Source organism: Coptis chinensis, chromosome 6 (assembly GCF_015680905.1).
Source record: "Coptis chinensis isolate HL-2020 chromosome 6, ASM1568090v1, whole genome shotgun sequence".
Lineage (NCBI taxonomy): Eukaryota > Viridiplantae > Streptophyta > Magnoliopsida > Ranunculales > Ranunculaceae > Coptis > Coptis chinensis.
In genome coordinates, this window is record NC_141461.1 from 92,932,569 (window position 1) to 92,938,568 (window position 6,000).

The following is a 6,000-nucleotide window of genomic DNA, read 5'->3' on the forward strand; positions in this document are numbered from 1 at the left end:
TGGTATGAATTGTGTGATGATTGGGAGTGGGTGCAGTAGTTCATATATCACGATGATTGGAAGTACAGGTATGGCTCTAGTGATGATTACATCTGGATAAGGGATGGTGTCATCACTCGAAGCGTTCTGCTTGAGGTTGTCTATTCAACTTGAGGTATTCTGGAGCGAGCTGAAGTGTACCACCTACATGAAGCGAGCTGCTTACGAATCGATCTTGGAGGTCAATGATATGAGTTCGTTACGATCTCTGCTTATGCTTAATGCGTGCTTAATATTCCTCAATGAGAATATTACTCCCTTACATTAACAATATAAAATATACAGTGTTAACCATGTCCTGAAATTGAGTTGAATTACAATACCTTCTCCAACTTCTTCCCACAGTAATAAAGTTCCGTCTGCGCAAATGCATGCAACAGCATCACCATACTCTGGAGGAACCCAAACAACTTTCAAAATACCTGCTTCACTTACCTGTTCAAAATTAGTGTAACTCAACATGAACAAAGTGCAACCAACACAATATGCAAATGAAACATCTTTATATGGCCTACATAGTAATTTCACAAAATTAGAATCAAGTTATAAAAAGAAAAGCAAATTGTTGAAGTAGTTTCTTTTCTAAGGCTATATATATAGCCAAGTGAGTTGCTTCAATAGATAAGCAGTAGCTTTCTAAAGCGTAAGAGGAGCAAAGAGATGGCAACAGCAGTTGGCTTTGTGCAACCTTCCATTCCTAAGTTCGACGGGTACTATGATAATTGGTGTATGCTTATGGAGAATTTCCTTCGATCGAAGGAATATTGGGGTCTAATTGAGCATGGGATTCTAACCGAAGAAGAGGGAGCCCAACCTACTGAAGCTCAAAAGAAGACGATTGCTGATGCAAAGTTGAATGATTTGAAAGCGAAAAATTATCTTTTTCAGGCCATTGATCGATCAATCTTGGAGACTATTTTGAACAAGGACTCAGCCAAAAGTATTTGGGATTCCTTGAAGCAAAAGTATCAAGGAACAACACGAGTGCAACGTGCACAGCGACATGCTCTCCAGAAGGAGTTTGAGGTTCTCAACATGAGGGCAGGGGAGTCTGTGAACAAGTACTTTGCTCGTACTCTGACTGTGGTCAACAAGATGAAACAAACTGGTGGAAAGATGACTGATATAGCAGTCATTGAGAAGATTTTGAGATCTATGACTCCAAAATTTGACTACGTGGTGTGTTCTATTGAGGAATCAAACGATCTTGATGCGCTTTCCATAGATGAATTGCAAAGTAGCATGTTGGTACATGAGCAACGTATGAATGCTCACATTGTGGAGGAGCAAGCTCTGAAGGTTACATATGGAGAGTCATCGGGAGGACAAGGACGTGGTCGTGTCAATACTCGTGGACGAGGAAGAGGAGGTGGCAGACGCAGTTTTGATAAATCCATCATTGAATGTTACAATTGTCACAAGCTTGGGCACTTTCAGTATGAGTGCCCAAATGGTGAAAGACAAGCAAATTATACAGAGGCAGGAGGAGATATGCTATTAATGGCATATGTCGATAACAAGGTGTTGATTAAAGAGGAATTGTGGTTTCTCGACTCTGGATGTAGCAACCACATGTGTGGTAAGCAAGAGCTATTTTCAGACTTTGATGACTGCTTTAGAGAGAAGGTAAAATTGGGAGATGACTCAAGCATGGACGTGATGGGCAAGGGAAACATCAGGATGCTGGTGAATGGGTTCATGCAAATTATCACCAGAGTATTCTATATTCCAGGATTGAAGAACAATTTGTTGAGCATTGGACAATTAGCTGAGAAGGGTCTTGCAACTCTCATACAACAGGGAACGTGCAAGATATACCATCCTGAAAGAGGCTTAATTATGGAGACTACAATGTCTTCAAATCGAATGTTTAAGCTGTTTGCTCAGATCCATTCGAAGAAGCAGGTGTGCTTTCATACTCCCACAGAAGATACAGCTAGGCTTTGGCATTGCAGATATGGACACCTAAGCTACAAGGGTCTAAAAGTTCTTCAGCAGAAAATGATGGTGAGAGGATTGCCTAGTTTTGAAGCTCAGTTGAAGGTGTGTGAAGATTGCTTGGTTGGGAAGCATCAAAGAGATCCATTCCCTAAGGAGACTACATGGAGAGCTACTCATGTTCTTCAACTCGTGCATGCTGACATATGTGGACCCATTAATCCTATTTCTAATAGCAAAAAGAGGTACATAATCACGTTCATTGATGATTTCAACCGGAAAACATGGGTTTACTTTCTTGTGGAGACGTCTGAAGCATTCATTACTTTCAAACATTATAAGAGTCGTGTCGAAAAGGAGGTTGGTTCATGCATCAAAGGTTTTCATACTGATCGTGGAGGTGAGTTTACTTCACGAGAGTTCACTGAATTCTGTAACGAGAATGGTATACGATGACAACTGACTGCTGCTTACACCCTGCAACAAAACAAGGTTGCGGAGCGGAAGAATCGGACTATTATGAATATGGTTCGAAGCATGTTATCAGAAAAGCATATCCCAAAAACATTTTGGCCAGAAGCTGTTAATTGGACGATTCATGTTCTGAATAGAAGCCCAACACTTGCGGTGAAAAACAAAACTCTGGAAGAAGCTTGGAGCGGCGTTAAACCCTCAGTTGATCACTTCCGAGTATTTGGATGTATATCACATGTTCATGTTCCTGATTGCAAAATAACCAAGCTTGATGATAAGAGTATAAGGTGCGTCTTGCTGGAGTCAGTGAAGAATCAAAAGCTTATCGATTATATGATCCTACTTCTCAAAAGATAATGGTGAGTAGAGATGTTGTCTTTGAAGAAAACAAAAGCTAGGATTGAGACATGGGTCACGAGAAGGCTATTATTGCTGATTTGGAATGGGGAGACAATGAGACCGAATCAGTTGTGCCTCATGGAGGTGACATTACTGAAGCTGATCAACATGATAGTACAAGGAAAGAAAGTGGTGGTTCAGATATGAGTGGAACTGAAGGGAGTTCATCAAGCTCGAGTGAGAGTCATTCATCTTGTGAAGAAAGCGAAAGAAGGGAACCTGTCTAGATGAAGGACTATGTGAGTGGAGAGGGTCTCTCCGAAAAAGAAGAAGACTTGGCATACTTAGCCATGTTTGCTTCCAATAATGATCCAGTTCTTTTTGGGGATGATGTGAAGAGTTTGAAGTAGAGGACAACAATGGATGATGAAATAAAGGCTATTGAGAGAAATAATACATGGGATTTGACGGATTTGCCTGCTCGGGCAAAGAAGGTTGGTGTGAAATGGGTGTATAAGATGAAACTTAATGAAAATGGTGAGGTGGAGAAGTACAAGGCTCGTTTGGTTGCAAAGGGATACGCCCAAGTACATGGGGCGGATTACACTGAAGTTTTTGCACCTATAGCTCATTTGGATACTGTTCGATTGGTGGTTTCTCTTGCAGCTCAGAAAAGGTGGACGATTTATCAATTAGACGTGAAATCAGCTTTCCTCCATGGAGAACTTAGTGAAGAGGTTTTTGTCGAGCAACCTCCTAGTTATGAGAAGAAAGCTGATGAGCAAAAAGTATACAGGTTGAAGAAAGCTTTATACGGACTAAAACAAGCTCCACGTGCTTGGTATAGTTGTATAGAGTCATATTTTGCTAAAGAAGGTTTCGAGCGGTGCCCTTATGAACATACTTTGTTCATTAAAGCGAAGGAAGGAGGTAAAATGCTAATTGTCTGTCTCTATGTTGATGATTTGATCTTTACGGGAAATGATGAGCATATGTTCTTTGAATTTAAAAGATCTATGATGCATGAGTTCGACATGACAGACCTTGGAAAGATGAGGTATTTCCTTGGTATAGAAGTGATGCAACGATCGTAGGGTATTTTTATGTGTCAAAAAGAAGTATACACGAGGAGGTGTTGGAAAGGTTTGATATGGATAAATGCAATTCAGTTCATAATCCGATTTCCGGGTTTCAAACTCATACAGAGATGAAAATGGAGTAAGGGTGGATAGCATCATTACAAGCAAGTAGTGGGGCGCCTAATGTATTTGATCGCTACTTGACCGAACATCATGTTTGTGGTGAGTCTTCTTACGAGTATATGGATCGTCCCACGAGATTCATCTTCGTGCAACCAAAAGGGGTGTTGAGGTATTTGAAAGGGACCTTTTGATTTTGGGATATTTTATAAAAAGGGAGGAGATGAGGAACCCGATTGCTTATACAAATAGTGACTACGCTGGAGACTTAGACGATAGAAAGAGTACTTCGTGTTATGTATTCATGCAATATTCGGTAGCGGTTTCTTGGCAAATCGAAGAAACGGCCAATAGTCACTTTGTCCACTTGGAAAATTTGAATTACGTTGTTCTGGCTTCATGTGCTTGTCAAGCAATTTGGATGAGAAGGATTCTAAAGGGGTTTAATCTTGTTCAAAATGATGGGACAACAGTCTTTTGTGATAACAGTTTAGCCATTAAGCTTTTGAGGAATCCTCAGATTACATGGTCAAAGCAAGCATATAGATGTCGATTTCATTTTCTTCGCTAGCTTACCAAAGATGGAGTTCGGTCGGTCTTTTGTTACACTCAAGAACAGATTATGGACATAATGACCAAGCCAATGAAGCTTGATGTATTCGTGAAGTTAGGAAGTCCGTTGGGGTCCGCACTGATCTCGGTATAACCTAAATGCAGGTGGCATTCAGATTAAGGGAGGATGTTGAAGTAGTTAGTTGATTTAGTCTTTGTTTGATCGAGTCTTTAGGGCTTAGTTGGATTAGTGGTTTGAATAACCCTATTGTTCAGGGCTAGTTAGTTTGTTGTTACCACATTAGTAGAAGTGTAAAACGTGGGCAGCAAGTAGTTTATTTTGTAAGGCTATATATATAGGAAGTGAGTTGCTTCAATAGATAAGCAGTAGAGAACGTGAGTTGCTTCAATAGATAAGCAGTAGAGAACATTCTTCAATCAATAAAACAATACAGAGAGTTCGATCAAAACAAACAAATTGGACAAACCTTGGATTTGGAAGTGCAGGAGAAAGAAGAGGAGTTAGGGTCAATGGAATCGAAAATGGAGAGAGACCCATCTGTTGAACCCGTTGCTAGTCTCTCGCCCTTGAATAGTGCCATCTTTGGCGCTTTGTTCCTTTATCTAAATTTATCAGAGACTTCTCCATTTTTTTTGGTTTGGAAGTGAGGGTTTTTCATAAACCCTTTTCCCTTGCCTCTTTTTACAGGTTGTGCAGTTTAAGCGCTAATCGAGAGCAAGTCGCTCCAAGAGCTTATAGCGATTAATCGGAATTAATCGTCTTAGTTAACCTATAATACATATGTCACAGTTAACCTAAAACAAAATAAAGTAAAAAAAACTACAAGCCTGAGTGGTGGAGTGCTAGCTGGCCTAAAAGATTTCTTTGGTGGTTTTTCACTTTTTGCGGTTTTGATTATTTTTCTTCGGTGAAGTGAAACGTTATCAATATATAGATTTGTGGGTTTTTCTTTTTTGGGTTTTTTTGTGGACTTAAATTTAAAAAAAAAAAAAAAAAAAAAAAAACCTAACTGTAAACCTATTAATCGGCGTTTTCTGATTATACCGATTTTCCGATTAATCGCCGATTAAGTGGAAGAAATCGCCCGTTTTATGGCACCCGCTCAGACTTCTAAATTTTTTCTTGATCGGATCGGTCGAGGGGCGCATAGCGCTTATGCACGGATTAAGCCGCGATTAATATGCGCTTAAACTGCCCAATTTACAGATTAGTTAGTTGTGTGGGAAAATATTTTTACTGGAGGGTGACAAACTTTTCATAGGGGTTGGGGTAAGAAAATTTTAAAAAATGTTTTGAGTAGGTCGGTTTTCATTTTTTGACAGTTGGGTAACATGCCCAATTGCCCGTCATTATATATGTGGTCCCGTATATGCTTAAATATGCCAACTTGCCCGTCATTACTCATTAGATGTCCGGTCCCATAAATCCTTTCAATAT

The 6,000-nt window shown here is 39.9% G+C and overlaps 1 pseudogene across 1 annotated transcript in view; it reads right to left on the reverse strand.

Moving 5' to 3' along the window:
* LOC147495511 (protein SEH1-like) overlaps positions 1-5,190 on the reverse strand; it is a 69,224-nt pseudogene extending 64,034 nt beyond the window's left edge. The window contains exons 1-2 of the transcript XR_015197535.1: positions 5,030-5,190; positions 363-474 (exon numbers count right to left, since the gene is read on the reverse strand). The product of XR_015197535.1 is annotated as a protein SEH1-like (transcript). The remainder of the gene's footprint in view (positions 1-362; positions 475-5,029) is intronic.
* Positions 5,191-6,000: the final 810 nt, after the last annotated feature.